This window comes from Sapajus apella, unplaced genomic scaffold (assembly GCF_009761245.1).
Source record: "Sapajus apella isolate SASKATOON/1434 unplaced genomic scaffold, GSC_monkey_1.0 scaffold16, whole genome shotgun sequence".
Taxonomy (NCBI): domain Eukaryota; kingdom Metazoa; phylum Chordata; class Mammalia; order Primates; family Cebidae; genus Sapajus; species Sapajus apella.
The window spans coordinates 19,213,588-19,233,235 of record NW_022436956.1 but is presented as its reverse complement, the minus strand read 5'-3'; the positions used below and the strand labels follow the sequence as shown (position 1 = coordinate 19,233,235).

Here is a 19,648-nt window from a genome sequence, read left to right as displayed (position 1 = left end):
TTTACAAAATGATAGTGCTGTATCTGCTCTGATATCTCGAGACTGGCTTACCCTCAGCCAGAGGCCCAGGTGCTGGTAGGAAGTTTCCACCACCAACAGCTGCCTGTCTCCAGCATTCTGGAAGACCCGCTATAGGACTTCTGCTCACCTATTTCAACACTTGGTTCCCTATATTCATCCTCTCAAGTCTTGGCACCTACAGACCCATACACCCTATAACAATTTCAGGTTCTCCTTGCATTGATGACCCCCTTTAGATATGGCTTCTGTGACTTACTGACCAGTTTCTCTGCTCAGTTAAGCTCCTGACTACATTCCTACTCCATCCCACAAAGCTGGATGAGAAGCATTCTGGTTTGGGCTCCACAGAGCTGATTAAGGCCAGTGCTAGTTTCTAGCCTCTCTGTTAGAGAGTGCAGGATGATTGGAGGTGGAGCCTGTTATACAAAGAGGAGAAGCAAGTGAACTGTAAGACAAGCAAATCAATGGAATTGGCATTTTTCTTTATTAATGGGCCCAATTTGTCCTGGGTTAATGGCTATTTACAAAGTTTCAAAATGCCTAGCCCTTTGAGTTTTATGGCATCCTGACCATACTTCCTTGATGTAGGGTGTGTGCGTGCGTGCGTGCGTGCATGCGTGCGTGTGTGTGTGTGTGTGTGTGTGTGTTGCTATTTCACAGCATCTGTTTATTTCCATGTCCGCAGCAAAGTGCTGGGCACGTAGAAGGACGATGTGACACAGCGCCGTCACGCGGCTGGTAGCGTGTGGTGAGTCACTGGACTTCTCGACTCCCACCTCACTGGGGTGGAAGGAACAGTAGCCACAACACTCCGCAAGTCGGGCTGTGCCCGCATGATTGGAAACAATCTGTGAAGTGAGTCACATCAGTTGCAAAAACAATTAAGTCAGTGGGAAAAGAAAATCAGTAAAACTGGTTATTTGGCTTGATGAAAAGAAAGCAGTCCATTGTTTGATTACATTTTTCACTTCCCAGCTGGTCATTGTGACACTAACTGAGGCGGGGCTTGCCTACACAAATGCTTTAACAGTTTTGACCGGGACTACGTCTACACAGCTCTAAAACCATCTGGCAAGTTACTCAACAGAGTCAAATAATCCGTCAACTATTTGCCTCCATAGTAATTTTAGGCTCATGACCATTTTATGGAGACCCTACAGAAAATGACCATAGACATTTTCAAGAAAGACAGGACTTCCCACTCCTACTACATTCTGTGTCTGGAAATTCAGTGACTTCAGGCAGTTCTAGGTAATCTCTGCCAGAGGGAGTGAGAGGCAGACAGGGGTTAGGTGGAGTTCGGAGCTGTGAAGTACAGAGATGATTCCTCCAAGTCATGCTGACTGAATGCCTTGCCTTCATCCTAGGTTGTGGACAGAACAACCCCGAAGAAACGAACTTCTAATTCTAGCCTTTTTGAGATGATGAACCCAACCTCCAGATTTTAGAGAGGAGGAAAGGGAGGCCCAGGGAGGTGGAGAAACGTGCAGGACCACATGGGTGAAAAGCGAGTGTTCGCTTGGCTAAGTTCACCTGTACCTACTTGTCTCCAGCGACTGCTCAGGAACGAGGAGACCCTGATACGATGTAGGCACTTGTGACAGAGATATTCCATCAAAAGTGGAATGGGGCATAAAGAAGAACCATCTCCTAAGAACTGGGAAGTTTCTCCTAATCCTTTTTAGGGTTCCTTCCCTCTATCCCAGCTGCTCTTCAACTGCTGGGGCTCTTGTCAGTCTCCAAAGAACAAGTGTCCAAAAGTAGGGGAATGTGTATGATGCCACGTTGGCTGGAGTGTATTTATGTCCTGAAGTGTGCTCTAATTGCCCAGATATTCCCATAAATGTTATTTTATTAAGCTGAGCTACACTAAATCTGGCATCTCCATAAGTAACACCACGGCAAATCTGTAGGTGAGCTCAGAACGCTGCAGTGAGCCATGCTGGGTTATTACTTTCAACTCAACACTGTTACCTGTAAGCTACAGCATCTCAGGGACACAACTTAGGCACTGATTTTACAAGATTTGGCTCCTTCCAGATGCCCTCAGCTCCCCAAAACAATAGAAATGATCAAAGATGGAGGCAAGAGTACCCTAAATGTTTACTGTCTCTAGCATGTTTGGAAACAACTTTGACCAGTGTAGAGTGCTGGAACAGAGAATCGAGAGCATTAGGTTTGATTCCTACCCTTACCAACTGCTCAGCCTATGGAAATTACTTTGTGTTTCAGGCCTCACTCTTGCTGTCTTTAAAATGGCAACACATATACACACCCCTCTGCAGTAAATACAGAGGTTCTGCAAGACAGAACGTTAAGTACTTAGGATAAAAAAGATGATGATGAAGTCTATTCTATCACTTGATCTGATTCTTTCTGACTACTCTGAAGAGGGTAGTAACATGGCCTGCAGACGGTCCATAATCCACCATCTTCTGGTGAAAGAGAGAAAAGGGGGGTAATGTGTGTGTACACACAAAATTATATATATATATACACACACACACACACACACACACACATATATACACACACACATTAACATTAATATATATAATTTATATACATTTCATACACAATCAGTGTTAATATATATAAAACGTATATATACATGTTATGTATATAATGTATATACATAACATATACATATAAATCTATATAATGTATATACATTATATAGATACACGCATTAAACCCCCTTTCCTCTCTTTTCACTGGCATATGGTGGATTACATATATATAAATATGTATACATTATATATATGCATTATATAATATATAATGTCTATATTTACATATAATGTATATATGTGCATTTTTATATATATATATACATATATATATATATTTCCTCTAATGGATATATATATATAGTGTGTGTGTATCTGCCCCCAAAGAAATTTAAAATAAGTTGATATCTAAACACATTGTTGATTAACAAGGGTGACTAATTATCTACTTGCAGTATAGAAGCCAGACTATTGTAAACATCTTAGCACTTCATAGTGTATTAGGAATTTTCTGGAGCGAGCTGGCAATGTCTAAATCAGATTCAGTCCCACATATTGCACTCCAAAACTGAACACGGGCTACCATGTCTGGGACAAAGCTGAGAGCGTTCAGAGGAGGCTGTCTCTGAAGGGATAAAATTGGGAGGCATTTGCTTTAACACACAGGCTTTAATTAGTTGTTACTCATTAGAGGAAATCACATTTCATACTTTCTAATAAATAAGGCAAACTTTTTCAAGATTTGATTCCATATCCAGCTCATTCTCTCTCCACAGCCTTTTCATTGCATCATTGTGAAGTCTTCTCTTGTTTTTGTTTGTTTATTAACTTGAGAGGAAAATTGAGTTTGGAAAAGGATGTTGGATGGATACAAGTCACAAGAAAAGTTTCCTAGACCCAGGGAAAATATGCTTGAAGAAAAATGTCTCCAACTGGGTCAGCAGACATTAAATTATGGACATGTGCATGGTTCGTCCAAATTGGTTACAGCATGTTTCTTTGCAGCAATAAAAAACAAGAGACATTAACAAGCCAGTAATGTTAGATGGAATTAAGTAGCATTCAGATGATGAAAGGGAGAATTAAGGAGCTAACCTTCCACTGTCCAGCCAGTTTGCATGGTCAGTAAAAATACAAGGCTACATTTCCACCCTCCATGCCTTCAATGGGAGAAAGTAACTCTCATGGGCTATGACCATTATATGCCCTGGGTCAGCTCTCCTGTCAGGACCTACCTGGTGGCCTTGGGCAACTTAAACGGCCAGCTATATGCAATATATTTTGACCGTGAATCTTGCCTCTCATGGCAGTTCCCTGTCACCTCCCTGATGTAGGCAATGCCATATATCACTGCCATTTTTCAGGCGCGTCACCCAGATAGCATCCGAAAGATTGTAAACAGGATGATTCACAAACTGGTGGCAGCAGCTAAAAGCAGTGCAGTTCGTGACCCTAAGCACATGCCAAGATTCTAAATGGGATGCTGCTACAACAAAGCAGCCTGAAGATTCTAAAACACAATGGTGTCACCAGGACATTCATGGGGTGCTGTAACCTGTAACTGACAAGCACACCCATCCTCGTTTCTCCTCTGGCATGGGGCATCCTTGCGCTCTACTGGGCCTCCTGTTGCTTTGCTGCTATTTATTTGCATCTACAAGCAGGGAAGCAAGTATGCTGTGGAAATAGCCCCAGAGAGGTGTCTGATTCCCATAGGCCTTTGCAGCCAGCTACAACTGAATGATTTCCAATATCAGCTACTGAAAATCCTGACCATGATATGCAGACCATGGCAGATCTTAATGACAAGAATATCATCTCACATTTTGACGGCATTTAACAGTTTACAAAGCACTTTCACATACATTATCACATTTAATCCCAGTAAGGTCGATACTCTTCTTCTCCATTTTATTGGCAGCTTGGTGTAGTGGAAAGAGCTCTGGAGTCAGACAGACTTAAGTTCAAATTCTGGCTCTGACTACCAAACCATGGAAAATTTGCTTCATTTCTGTCCCTTTTATTACCTATAAGATGAGGAATCATTTCTATTTCTGAGGTTTGTGGTGAAAATTAAATAACATATGTAAAGACATACAATATAGGGCCTGATGTATAGATGCACTCAATAACCATTAGTTTCTATCCACTTACAGAGGAAGAAAATGAAGCTTTGGAGGTTAAGGGAGCTGTTCAAAGTAATAGCTAGTAAATGGCAGAACTAAGACTTCATTTATTTTACAAACATTATTGAACACCTACTATATGCTGGTGCCTTGGGCATAGGAAAGTGGATGAGTCATAATTCTAGTTCTTGAGATGTTCACAGTAGAGTGGTGGAATCTGAAATGCAAATAATCAATTATAATCGAGCGTGATCTGAGAGACAAAATGTGCTTAGGGAATGTCCTAAAGCCATGAGTACACCCTTGAGTATCTACATAGAAGATAAGTCTGAGGAAGAGGAACCTTCCAGGAGGCAGCAGTAGAGTTATACCTGAAACAGAATTTCAGCAGGTGGATGAAGGTGAGCAAGGAGAGGAGCACTCAGGCTAAGACAATCATGTGTGCATTCATCAAAAGGGTCAAAGGAGCCTGGCATGTCCACTGTAGCATGGAAGAGAACCTAAGCATACAGGAGATAGAGGAGAGGGGAGGAGGCAAGGAACCAGGAGTGAGAAGAATGAAAGGGCTTGCAGGTAATGCTGAGAAGCAGGCATCTTCATCAGTCTACACTGGTGCAAACTCTGTGATGAATTACAAAGAGAGCCAACCTGGTCAGATTTGCATTTTTGAAATTGTGGCAGCAATGTGAAAGATTGACTGAAAGAAGGGATAATGGAGGCAGTAGTTCAATGAGAGATAATTAGGCTGTGAACTAAGAAAGTGGCAGAGCAGACAATTTCAAGAGGTATAGCAGAGGCCGAATTGACAGGATCTGGCAATTGATTGGATGTAAAGGCAGGAGAGACAGAGAGGACTCTAAGAGGACTCACAGGCTATTAGCTTTGGTGGCTGGGTGGACGAAAGTGTCCCCCACTGACACAGAAGGAGAGAATGTTTGAAAAGATGATAATAAATTCATGTGGACTTGCTGATTAGGAGAGACTCATGGACATCGAGAAGGAGATGTTCAGTAGACAGCTTAGAATATGAGTCTGGAGTTTGGGAGAGGACTCACGATGAGATGCATTGATCCAGGGATCAATGGTTTTTAAATGATGGTTGAAGCTGGTTTTTTATGCCAAGGGGATTGAGCAGGAGGAAAAGTGGGTCCTGGAGAACTCTAGGGAATATCAATATTCGGGTGCTAGAATGAGGATTGTTGGAGAGATGGAAATACCAGAAGAAAGGGAGGGCTCAGAGGCAAGCATTTTGTGATGATGAAAGTAGAGGAAAGTGTCAAATTCAACCAAAGGATCAAAGAAGATGAGAACTGAGATATGTCTGTGGTTTGGGCAATGACAAGATCATTTTGGCAACTTCAGTTTTAGACAAAGTGGTTAAAAAAAAGAGATTTTTTTTTTTTTTAAACTATGACCGAATATAACGAAAATATTTTAGGCCAGGCATGGTGGCTCTTGCCGGTAATCCCAGCACTTTGGGAGGCCTAGGTGGGTGGATCACCTGAGGCCAGGAATTTGAGACTAGCCTGGCCAACATGGTGAAACCCCATCTCTACCAATAATACAAAAAAATTAGCCAGGCATGATGGTGGGCGCCTGTAGTCCCAGCTACTTTGGAGACTGAGGCAGGAGAATCACTTGAACCTGAGAGGCAGAAATTGCAGTAAGCCGAGATCATGCCAATGCACTCCAGCTTGGGCAACAGAGTGAGACTCAATCTCAAAAAAAAACAAAGAAAAGAAAAGAAAAATATTTTATATTGTGACCTGAGAAAAAAAGTTTCAAGAAACAATACTTACATTCTGACATGTCATCCTTCACTTATTCTATTCTGTTCTGTTCTGTTCTTTTCTGCTCCGTTCCGTTCTGTTCCATTCTATTTAAATGCTGCTTGGTCCTCACTAAATTGATTCTATGACCAACCAGTGAGTTTCAACCTGCAGTTTGAAAAAACAGTGATTTAGGCAAATACAGTTTCCCCACACAAAAATTATATGGCAAAGTGTGGGATAGAAGAAAGAACATTGGATTTTGAGTAAAGACATCTGATTTACAGCATGACTCATTTACTTTACTGACTGTGTGACCTCAGTGTGCCCATTAACCTTTGTGTGTCTCTTCTATTATCTGTAAAATTCAGATAATATATCTGCTGCAAAGGGATCTTCTGGGGATCAAATGCGATAAAATGCATGAATACAAAATGCGTATGTCTAGAATAGTCCTGGTCAAACTAAAATTACCATAGTCAAAGGAAGAGCAGAATGGTGCATGGTAAACCCCAGTTGTTTCTGCATCAGTCACCTGAATCCTGGAGCCACATCTCTCCAGAACATACTGAGAACCAGAAAAGGTATCAAAATAATTTAAACCATCAAAACAGGTATTGCTGCTCTATTTATAAAATTCAAAAAATTTACTGGCACAGAAGCCGGTGTGAAATCCCCTCAGAATCATTGTAGTCTTGTTCTAATACTATTGTAGCCATGTTGATTTTCTGTTCTGTATCTATGGACCTGTATTAGAAGGACATTCAATAAAATCCTATTGGAAGAGGAGCTGATAGAGGCAAGTATTTTCACCATAGTGTGAAATGACAACAGACTGCAGGGAAACATAACAAGATGAAATCATTTAATATAAGCAATATGTGAACTTCAGCAGGCCCTAGTGGTATCACCGTATTAAGGTATAATACAATAACTGATTTTTATGATTCATTCAACAAACTACTGCATTTGAGTACTCAATATACATAGTAACGTAGGTGCAAGGAAGATAAAGATGACCAGGTTATGTTTCCTAACTCTCAGAAGTGTGCACACAGATGAATGAGACAGACACATAAATAATTTCCACTAACATGGTACAATGAAGAAAAATATACATCTGAGCATGATAAGATATGAATATGTCATGAGAGAAAAGAAGAAGAACAGCTAGCCCAAAGTGGAATTCAGGGAATGTATCTTGAAGGTCATCTTGCCCAAGATGAGTCTTGATGAGGATAAACAAAGAAAGATGGGGAAATAATTCAGAAAAATGGAATAGCCTGAGAAAGGCATGAAAGTATGAAAGCTTGCATTGTGTATATAATATTTCTAGATCATAAAAAGACAAGTATGGGCTATGCATAAAGAGGTAAGTATGGTCCTCAATACTGAGAGTCTTCTATACCAGGTTATAGATGTGGTATGTGTAGTGTGTATCACATTGATCAACGGAAGCCACTGGTAGGGATTAATTACTCTGGAAGCCTTATGGAGGAGGAATTTAAAAGTGTATTAGGAAAGTAAGTTAGGGAACAATTGCAGTGGTTCCAGAGAGACATGTGGAGGCCATTAATGAGAGAAGCAGTAATAGGGATGAAGAAGAGGGGTTATGTCTGAAAAATACTTTTCATACTATATTTAGATGTGAAGGCTGAGTCCAGGTAATAAATGCTCTACTTCAGGGACAAAAACATGCCCTAGACTGCCCAATAGTATCGACTTTCTTGAGGTCATGATTGAGTCTATAGAAATTAATACATGTCTACAAGGCACTATAATATGAGGTAAGAGAGGCTAAGTGTTGAAAGAAAGGCACAGACATGTGGCTATAGGAGTTAGAGGAAAGAGGCATAAATTCCAACTGAACATTTTAAGGAAGTCTTCATGGAAGAAAAGGCATGCAAGGCAGATCTTAAAAGACAGTTAAGATTTTGCCATGAGTTGATAAGAAGAAACAGCATTTCTGATAAAAGGAGCATCCTGAGAAGAGACACAGGATGAAAGATGGTGTCATTTAGAGCTAAAAACACAGGCTCTGGAGTCAAAAAATTGGGACCAAACTTTGGCTCCGTCACATGATAATATTGGGGATAATTTATACTTCAGAGCCTCTGTTCCTCATTTGAACAACAGTTATAACTAACATCTATTTTATGGGATTATTGTGATGATTTTTCCTGTTGAACTTGATTTATTGATTACAATGAAATTGACTTACCTCTGAGTTTTATACTTTCATGTGTTTTATATCACTAATTAGCATCTCTTTTTTTTCAGCTTGGAGAATTCTCTTTAGCGTTTCTTGTAAGACAGGTCTAATGGTGATAAAGTCCCACAGCTTTTATTTGCCTGCAAAAGTCCTTATCTCTCCTTCATTTCTGAATGACTGCCTTGCTTGGTTGACAGTTGTTGTTTTCCTTTAGTACTTTTTTGTATTTCTTTTCCTTTATTAAAGAATTTATTTTAAACTTATTATACCAGGTAGTATGTTTTAAACACTTACACATAACTTCCTAATAAGATAGAGCAAAGACAAAAAAGTTTATCTTATTAGAGACAAGATACACCATCACTTATAGTCTTTGTCAAACATTGAATTTTAATTTTCATAATTTGACAAAGCATTCATGAAACAATCTGCAGACTAATTTAAACAGGTAAATAACACCTGTAGGCAGATATGATTGTCCTGAGTTGTTTATTATGTAGGAATTTTACAAACTTTGTATTAGTAGTAACAGTAGAGGTGGACAGTATTGTGCCTTCTACAAGCTGCGTAGCAAGAACCACCAATAGTGTGGTGGAATTTATGGGCCTTTCTGAGGCCATGGCTTTCAGTCTGCAGACATCAGCCCATGCATCTCCCTGTACTTGTGAACTGGTTTGGTGATCCGCTGAGTGTCAGAATTTTTTCTGATATCTTTATGGAATGGATCAATGAGGATAACCTCAAAAAATGTGTATGCAGAATCTTCACCAACCCACTAACAATTCAGTACTCTTAAAGCTCCACAGTGGTGTCCAGCTTACTCCTCTGCAGTGGACCGAAGGCTTTGAGCAAACTTTAGCTGGTTAACACCATGATGGACAGGCTTGCCATAAGTTGTACCCTTAGGAACTGGGCATTTTTGGCCACCATGGCACACACAAATCCTGTATATAATGTAACCTTGCTTATCCTTGTAGCCCAGTTGACATGCTTTTATCAGGCCAGGTGGGGTGGGGAGCCCTGTAGAGAGCAGAGAGTTGGTGGTACTGCCAGCAGCAGACCTTCAGAAGAAAGCACAAGACATCAGACTACTTCTTCCTCCATAGCTCCTGGATGTATTTGTATGCATCCATCTTGGTTTGCCTGATGGTTGCCACCAGACAGAAAGGCGCCTTTAGTACTTTGAACATATCATCTCACTTTCTCTTGGTCTGCAAGTTTTCTGATCAAAAATTCACAGGTAGTCTTATGAGGGTTCCCTTGTATATAATTTTTGCTTTTCTCTTGCGCCTTTCAAAATTCTGTTTTTGACTTTTGAGAGTTTGATTTTTTGACTTGGTGAAAATCTATTTATATATTATTTATTTATTTGCTGCATGGTCAATAAGTTTATTATATTTATCTGAAAAATCCTCATAGAAAATTACTTGATGTAGCTCTCAGCAGCCCACTACTAGGCTCTGAGGAAGCTTGCCATCTTTTGAGTTTCCTAATTTTTCTTCTGGGCAAGAGGACATTTTGGGTTGGTTCCATCTCTTCTTTTTAGCCTATTTCTTGGGTTTCTTCTCATAAACCAGGTTCTTTCATATAGCAGCATGAGCTTTCTTATACAACTCCTCCATCGGGTCTGGGGTTATGCTGTTCTTTATGTATTGAAATAACTGTTTCTTGTAAGCAGCTTTGTCATCTTTCATTAGGTAACAAATGTAATCTGCAGCATTCTGATCGGTGACATGCTTCTGATGTATGTCTGCACTAAATTCTTTGCTTTCAGAATCATAACCAGGAAATCATCTGATACTGTGAGGGATAGACAAGCCTCCATCCACAGCTCTTTTCAGGACCCCAAAACCTTTATTACCAGTAGTAGTCCTGGCAATGCCTGCATCCAAATAGCTGATAATGGCGCCCAGCTTGCCATCAGTGCTTTCCACCTTGTATTCATCTCTGGTCACCTCCACTTGACCTTCACAGATCTTGTCCATACCAAGCCTATTGAGAAGCCTGGGGACCAGCAGCCAACCAATACAATACACTGCAACATAATTTGTCAGGCCAACCTTTGCACCATATTTTGGCAGCTCGTGTACATAAGCTGCGCAGACTATCATATCCCCTTCTATAACGGCATACGCAATCTGACAAATGATATCTGTTTGTTACGCAAAGTATCATCCTGTATTTGGGTGTGTTGTATTTATTTTTATCCTGTATCACCAAGCATTTTCAAGCACAGTAATCAGTTTTACCCCTTCATTGTTTTCTAAATTTCACTTAGTATCTCTTAAAGTAGGCCTTATTCTTGACAACTTTAACAAGCCCCATCCTGTAGAACAGAGACCTGCATCTACAGCTAGACATAGATCTTGAAAAATTCTTTACATTTAATCTTTTAGGGGTTCTTTGGGCTTCAAGGATTTGAATGTTCATTTTTCTCTTCAAATTTGGGGACTTGTCTGTTACTATTTGTTAAAATAACCTTCCTGACCCTTCTTTTTCTATGATCCTTCTGGAATACTTATCATGCATATACTGGCTCACATGATGGTGTGCTTAAATTTCTGTAGGCTTTTTTTACTCTTTTTCTTTCATTTTTCTCCTCTGACTGTGAAATTTCAAATGACCTGTCTTTGAGTTCACTGATTCTTCTGCTGGATAATCTGCTGTTGAAGCTCTCTATAAAACTTTTCAGATCAGTCACTGAATTCTATAGCTCCAGAATTTGCCTTTGGTCATGTTTCATTGTCTCTATCACTTTGTTGAACATCTAATTTAGTTTGCATATTGTTTTCCTGATTTTTGTTTCTGTATTCTCTTGTAGCTCATGGGACTTCTTTAAGACTGTTATTTTGAATTCTTTGTCAGGAAGTCCATACATTTCTATTCTTTAGAGTCAGTTACTGGTGCTTTGTTTCTTTGGTGGTGTCATGTTTACCTGATTGTTCATGTTATTTGTGGCTGTGCATTGGTGTTTGCACATTGGAGAATGTAAGCACTTATTCTAGTCTTGTTGTTGTTGTTGTTCTTTAATTCTGGGGTATATGTGCAGATCTTGCAGGATTGTTGCATAGGTACACACATGCCATGGTGGTTTGCTGTCTCCAACCCCCATCACCTACGTCAGACATTTCCCCCAGTGTTATCCCTCCCAACATCCCTGCCCCCACCCCCCGCTGTCCCTGTCCCTCCCCTAGCCCCCAATCCCCCAACATGACCCAATGTTGTTCCTCTCCCTGTAATGTAGGCACTTATTCTAGTCTTTAGAAGCTGGCATTACCAGGAGCCAATTTGAAGCCTAGATCCACAAGAGCTGACCTGATTCTGGGGCAGGCCTTGAACCTGAGTCTGCCAGGGCTAGCCAGGACCGTAGGCCACTAGCGTCAGCCTGGCAGTGGGGCAGGCCTGAAGTTTCAGACAGGTCTGGAGCTTGAGTCTTTGGGGGCTGGCCCAGTACTGGGGTAAACATGAAGGCTGAGTCTGTGGGAGCTGGTCCACAGCCTGGGGGTGCTGGGGCTGGCCTGGCATAAATGTAGGCCTGGAGGCTTGGTCTGTGGTGCTGGCCTGGTATCTAGAGCCATGGGAACCTGTCTGATGCTTGGATTTACTGGGGTGGGTCCAGTGCTGCAATCTGAGCTAAAGTCCTGTGCTTGCTTCACTCTCCTTCCCCAAGCAGAGGGCATCTCTCCATGCTGCCTGAAGCTAGAGATGGAGTTGATACAGGTAATGTGAAACTATCCTTCCTGCCCTCTCCACTGTGTCTTTTAAAAATCTCTGTGCTACACCCAGGTACTGCAATCTCTCACCTGCTTTCCTTAACTCTGTGAAGGTATTATGCATGTTTAGTTGTTCAAACTGCTGTTTCCATGAGAGAATGAGCACTGGAAAGTCCTATTAAACCATCTTGCTGATGTCACTCTTGTTGCATGAAGTAATGAGGAATTTAATGAAGTAATGTATATAACTGTGTTTGGCTCAAAGTTAGCAATCAATACATGTTAGTTGTTATTCTATTATGATGATGAAGTAACAGGGAGGGGAGAATAGGTCAGGATTTGTCATGAAAGGGAGAATGCATATGATGCAGAACCAAATGGAAAGAGTGAAGGTGGACCAGAGAGTCTCTTAGGGCTTAGGGCTGGGGTAAGAAACTTGAACTTTATTGAGTTGGTGACAGGGAGCTGCTGAGCATTTATGCATAGGATTGAGGAGTTGAGCTGTGTTGACTAAGATTAATCAGCAGCCATACTAAAGATACTTTAGAGTAATGAGGGACTAAAAGCATGAAGACCATTTGTAAAAATTATCATAAGACTTCTGCCTTTGCCCATTGACTGATGAAAAAAATAAAGAAAAAATTATCGTAAGACCTCAGATGAGAAGCAATGAAGGTCTGAATTTGTGTAAGAAGGGAGAGGAAATCTTAAACATGCAGGAAGTTGTTAAAGTAAAATAAGGGGAGCTATCAAAGATATCGAAGCTTGCAATCATGATTACTAGAATGAGAATTTATAAATATTAACAAATAGTGGCACATATTAAGAAGACTAGAGGAGAAGTAGCTCAGGAAAGGAGTTACAGGAGTCAGGAAATAGAGAAAAATGGTGGTTTCAGAGACTGTCTGTTGTCCTGACATTCATTTCCTTCTGTGTTGTATAGTTGACCACACAGTCACAGACTTTATTTTTCAGGCTCCCTTATAACTGGGTATTGCTATGTGATTAAGTTTTCAGCAATGAGATGTGAACAGAGTAATGTGTACCATGTCTAGGCTGTTTCCTTAAAAAAAAAAAAAAGCTACTTGTTTTTCATTCTTTTCAGTTCCTGAAGGCCTGTACAAGAAAGTGGCATTCCAGATTCAGATTCCACCACGTGGGCAAAGGCAACATCCAAGTCAGTGGTATTGGAATAGCGTAGACTCTAGCAGAGATAGTCCCACTCCCACACTTCTCAGACCTCTACCAGCTCAGATTTTCACACAAGAGAGAAATAAACCTTGTGCATTGTTTAGGCCACGTTGTTTTGGCTTATGTGAAAGCAGCTGAAACAGTACACTAACTAATAGAGAGATGATGAGCTTATAGCATAGCTGAATGTGGAGGTGGCTGGGAGAGAGTTTGGATAGAGGCACTATAGCCATAGAGATATGCTGGGGTGGAGATGTCCGTCTAAGAGTCACCTGGATGATAATCATGAGATTGAAACCATCTAATGGAAACACTGTGAGAAAGGAGAGAAGATTGCTAAGGGAAACACTGGTGAAAGAGGATGACAGAGAACGCTGACAATACATATGGTGGGGTAGAGGGAGGAAGAAAAGAAACAGAGATTGATATGGAAATAGAGAGAGATACAGAAAGGCAGAGTTACAAAGCAAGGCAAGAAACCAGAGGAGACTAATGAATGGCAGGGGCAGAAGGGGGGAGTTTTTTTTTTCCCATGAGAAAGACCGGGCAACAATGTCAAACTCTGCAGAGAGATCACAGAGGATCAGAACTGAGAAAATATCACAGCATTTGGGAGATTTGAGTTTACTTATGGCAGGAGGTGATCTAGAACAAGTCAAATTATGTTCAAAACAATCTGCTTTAAAAGACAGGGCACTTTATAGTAAAATTTTGAGATCAATCTAAAATTATTTTTTAATAGAGGGCAAATAACGTATGTATCTATCTTCCCCATCATGCAGTAGAGCTCAATCCTGCCTTCCTTTCTACTCCCTACCCAATATGGGCTGGAGTTAGTGACTGGCTTCCACAGGAAAGAGCACAAAAAGGACAAAAAGATAGTGACTTTACAGTTTAGAAACTTGGTAAACACTATCTACTTCAACCAAGTGATGAAGGTCAACAGCAGCACTGATAAGTCACATGGATATAATGCACCCCCTGATATGATGTGATAAGAAGAGCAATTCAGCTCGGTGGTAGGCTTTCTCAAAACCCATAACCCCAGTTTAAACAGGAGAAAAACATCAGGCCATCTCAAATTGAAGGACATTCCACAATATAACTGACCAGTACCCTTCAAACCTGCCAAGGTCATGAAAAACAAGGAAAGACTGGGAAACTGTCATAGATCAGTGACTCAGGAGACATGATAACTACGTGCCACAGGGCACCCTAGATGGGATCCTAAAACAGAAACACATGAACAATCATGGAAAAACTGGTGCAATTCTAATAAAATCTGGAGTTTAGTTAACAGTATGGTTTCAATGCTATTTTTTTTAGTTTTGACTAATATATCACGGGTATGTAAGATGTTAATATAGGGCAAACTGGATGAAGGATATACTCTGTCTTCTTACTATCTTTGTAACTTTTATGGAAATCTAAGACTATTGCAAGATGAAAAGTGTATTTTTTAAAAAATATAAGGCAAGGGCAGAGCTTTGTGATAGTGCCTTCTAGGAATAAGCAAGGTGGAAACAGAAAATATCTGGTCCCCCAGTTCCCCACCCTTCCCCTCCGCATTCTCCCTAAGAAAAGTTTTTCCATTAGTCCATTATTACGGTACAATGGAATGTTCAATTTCACACTGTGTGTGACATTCCATGCCAACTAGAATAGTTAATGCAACTTTACATTTATGACTCTGCTTGGGTGTGAATTATTGTGTTTATGAAAATCTCCATATTAATGTCTGATTGTAAATCATTCTGCCGGCTCCTTTTATTAATAGCTCAATTCCCACTACTCATTGCTGCAAGCCATTCAAATTACCACAACTGTACAGGAAAGGGGCTGCTTCGCATTTGTTTACTGTCTACATTGAACCATCTTGGGCTTTGCTTTAAAGCCCCATCCTCTGAACTGCTCAAGCCAGTTGTTTTTGACTGGGTTTTTTTGTGGGTGAGTTTGAGCAGCTTCACTGAGAAGTAGCATTTATTACTCTATGTTCCTACATTTTCTGCTCTTTAGAAATACCCACTGGAAGTGGTTTTGGCATGGATTCTGGAATCAGAGAGATTTGGGTTCAAATCTATGATCTTAGTAAGTCATTGAATCTCTCTGAGCCCCAGTTTTCTCATCTACGGTGGGAATCATAACACATATCTTGTAGAGCGGTTATGAAAATTAAATATGGTGCTGTATGTAAAGTTGTTAGTACAGTTCCTGGCACATAGAAAGTGCTCAAGGGTCCTTTTGTTATGGTAATTATACCAACAACAATGCTAACAATATTAACAGCGGATGTAGTAGAAAGGATTTGAGGCTGGTAGCTGGAAGGCCTGAGTTCTGGTTCCAGTTTGTCTACAAACTAGAGAGATGATCTTTGGACAGTTGCTGTAAATCTCTGGTCTTCTCTCAGTTGTCTTACCTGTAAAATGGGAAAGCAGCCTTTCTTAGAGCCTTCCAGGGCTCTAGAACAAGTAGTCCCACCTGAGAGGTGTGTCCGACTTTATTCCTATTTCCGCCCCTTCCCCGATCCCCATCCTCACTGCCAGTTCTTTTTCCTTGGGTCAGACAGTGGCTGGAGGTGACAGAGTCTTCAGCTCGGGCTTTCTCATGCTTCCTTGCAGAACGGCTCAAATCAGATCCCCTACCCCAGCCCCCTTACTGGCATGAGGGGAAATATGAAATCTCAGCAGGCAAGGAGGTTTTTTATGCTTCTGTAAATCATTAAAGTGGCCAATATTTTCCTTTGCTGCGCTTCTCTCACCTCACAATATTTTTTTTTCCTGCAGTGAAATCCATTCCCCCAGCTTGGAAATGTGGGCACTTTATAGAAAATCTTTAGCTTGTACCAGCACAAATGGATGGGTCTTATTTCCTGTCTGCAGTTCATGGTGTTGCAAAGGCATTGCCAAAAACTATTGACTGAGACATAAAAGCAAAAAATGGATGGAAATGAATGTGGACACGTTCACATGTACATTTACAAACATGATCAAGTCCATACTTAAAGATTCCACAAAGTGACCTTCTAATTCATAGCCCATGCTCAGGACCTCTTCTGCATGGGAAAAGGGAAAGGCAGGTATTGCCAGGCAATGGGATTTGATAAGCCAGGGAAGGCCCTAGACCCCTAGTAAGTCTCCCTGATCCTTGTGCCCTGATGTTGGATATGGCATTACTAGAGATCTATCCACTACGTAATTTTAAACATCCAAAGAGAAAAACACGTTGGACCCTCCGGGATTCTTTTAGTAATATGATACTTCCTAATAACACTTGTACTTTATGGTTTTAAAATGACTTGATATTCTGGTGTATATATAATGTCACAGATAATCTTCACACCAAATTTGTGAGTGAACTCCCATTGTGCAGATGATGAAACTGAGGCCCACAGGGATGAGGTGACTTATTCAACATCACACAAGTAGGGAGTAGAGTGGCTGGGCTCAAGCACAGTCTCTTGAATCTGGTCCCAGCATTTTTTCCACTCTGTCACATGGCCTCCTGGGAGTGTCCTGAAATACAGAGATAATTAACCTCACAACTGAGGCTTCTTTCTGATTCGAGGGCTCCTGGTCTGTGTGAAAAAAAGCAATGAAGCTCAGGCAGCAGGGAAGAGGAGGCATTCACAGAGAGGTGGGTTTACAGCCTTTTGTAGGGGTACAAATGTCACCCACTTCATTTACACCCTCCCTGTCTGCAGAGTACAACAGAATGGTCAGCAGTCCCTGAGTTTCGGCATTGCGCTATGTCAAATCCACCTGCACCATTTAGTTTCTCCCTGTGTGACCTATTTGTGCCCCATTTCTTTGTCTTTGGAAATAGATTGATGATATTGATCCTGCAGGGTACTGTGAAGATTACTGGGGTATAACAGATGATGCAAAGAAAGCATTTCCTCCCTCCTTTCCTTCTTCCCTTCTGTCCTTCCTCCTTCATTTTCTCCCTCCCTCTCCCTCCCTGTTTCTTTCATACCTTTTGTCCTTCTTTCCCTCCTTCCTTTGCCTTTTTCCTTCCTCCTTCCTTCCTCCCTATTTCTTCCTTTCCTCTTTCCTTGCTTCCTTCCTTCTTTCCCTCCTTCCTTCTCTCTCTCCTTCTTTGCTTTCCTCCTTCCCTCCTTTCCTCCCTCTTTTTCTTCTATCATGTCTTTTCCTCTGTTCTCTTTATATTGTTTGGTAGCTTAGAGCCCAAATAACCTGAATCACCTCATTAGAGGAGCCGAAATTGTCCCATGTCCCTCTTCTCCCTGGGTAGCAATGCCACTCTTGTCCTCTGGGTAGCGTAGCCCATGGGGCCACAGCTCTCACAGGCAGAAGCCTGCAGGCCAGGCCCATGTACAGGCAGGCACTCAGCACTGGCCACCCAGATTCAAATTTGGGGGCTTTCTGGACACCCTCTCACCTGCCACAGACCAAATAGCCTCCTGGTGCCTTGCCTGCTGTAGGTGAGGCCTCCAGGCTTTGCCCACCCACTGCCCCCTTACTTCCTCCATGTTAAGTAAACTCCGGAGAACAGGAATCCTAGCGCCTGGTGCTAAAGATCCACTCAGACAGAGGTGGGCTTGGAGCCTGTGCTTCGAGGGTCGACACAGTTCCTTTGGTGGCAGGGCCGGGCAGCTCAGGCCTGGCACAATGACACCTTGCTCAGCTCTAGGTGCCACCTTGGCCCTTCCCCTGGCCCCGAGCTTAGATTTTCCCCACCCTCTTCTTGACTCCCCACTTCCATCTCACTCTCAGCGCCGCTCCCACATCACATCCCCCTTCCCTGGACGGCACGGATTCTCCAGAGGCGTGGGGACAGTGGCTGTTTTCTTTTTGTTCTTCCTTAGATGTTCTGTTTGTTGAGCGAATTGTTTTCTTCCTGGCTCCGAGCTGGCGGCTGACACGGCTCACCCGCGCTAATTAGCTAAGCCAGCTGGTGCGTTGGTAAGGTTTTTCTGTGCTCCTCGGTGTGTGTTTCTTTTTTTAAACATGATCAATACCCTCTCCGGCTGGGCTCCCTCACACACTCCCTATTGTTCTCCTGTTTGCATTGTGCCCGAGTCCTGGTGAAGGACTCGGGGAGCCTCGGAAGACATGCTTTTCCCGAGGCTAGCGTTCAGCCTGGAGCCGGAGAGAGACCGCTCGGCAGATGTGGCTCGACCCCCTGCTCGGCGCGGCTGCAGCTTGCAGTGATTTTCCGTAGCTGTGGACAGTGCCCCAGGAAGCCCACATGGATGCCAGACAGTCAGGTGAAGATGAGAAATTGCTGTGTGGCTCTAGGGCAAATTGCCTTCCCTCTCTGAGCCTCTGCTGCTTTCGTTGTAGAAATCAGTTCCCAGTTCTGGCATGAGTCTCCTACATACTATGATTCTCAAAGGTTTCAAAGGGCATCCAGAGATGGGGGCCCTCCCAGTGAGAGGGGTACGAGGTCACAAACAGGACCTTGTTCACTCCTGCTGTGGCCCTGGAGTTAAACAATGTAGACTTTTGCCAGGTGGGCTCGGGAAGAGACCCCAACATGACAGGGGCAGGATGAAGGCCTGACCACCCTGCTCAGGCGGGTGCTGTTCTCCCGACAGTCCCCTGGGGTCTGTCTGCTTATTTTGTGCAAGAGACATAAGGAGGTTCTCTGAAGCTCTCGTTTCCCACTGTTATTCAGCTCTAGTGACTGGGAGCCCATGACGTGCACTGCAGAGAAGACACCTCCGACACGTTTTTGATATGTACGTATATATTTTGCATCTATAGAGCTGACCGTTGAACAATATGGAGATTGGGGCATCAACCTCATATACCATCAAAAATCTGCATATAACTTTTAACTATCCCGAAACTTAACTACGAAGAGCCTACTGTTGACTGAAAGCCCTCCCGATAACACAGTCAGTTAACACACATTTTGTTTGTATATTTTGTAAGAATACTGTATATACAGTATTCTTACAATAAAGTAAGCTAAATGCTCTCAAGAAAATCATAATGAAGAAAAAATGTATTTACTATTCATTAAGTGGAAGTGGATCCTCATAAAGGTCTTCATCTTCAATGTTGAGTGGGCTGAAGAGGAGGAGGAAGAGGAGGCATTTGTCTTGCTATCTCGGGTTAGCTGAGACTGAAGAAAATCCACA

At 41.9% G+C, this 19,648-nt stretch overlaps 2 pseudogenes; both read right to left on the bottom strand.

Annotated features, from left to right (window-relative positions):
- Nucleotides 1–9,141: 9,141 nt before the first annotated feature.
- Nucleotides 9,142–9,771, bottom strand: LOC116555981 (annotated as a pseudogene).
- A 235-nt stretch (nt 9,772–10,006) lies between these two features.
- On the bottom strand, nt 10,007–10,963 carry LOC116555980 (annotated as a pseudogene).
- Between the last annotated feature and the right edge of the window lie 8,685 nt (nt 10,964–19,648).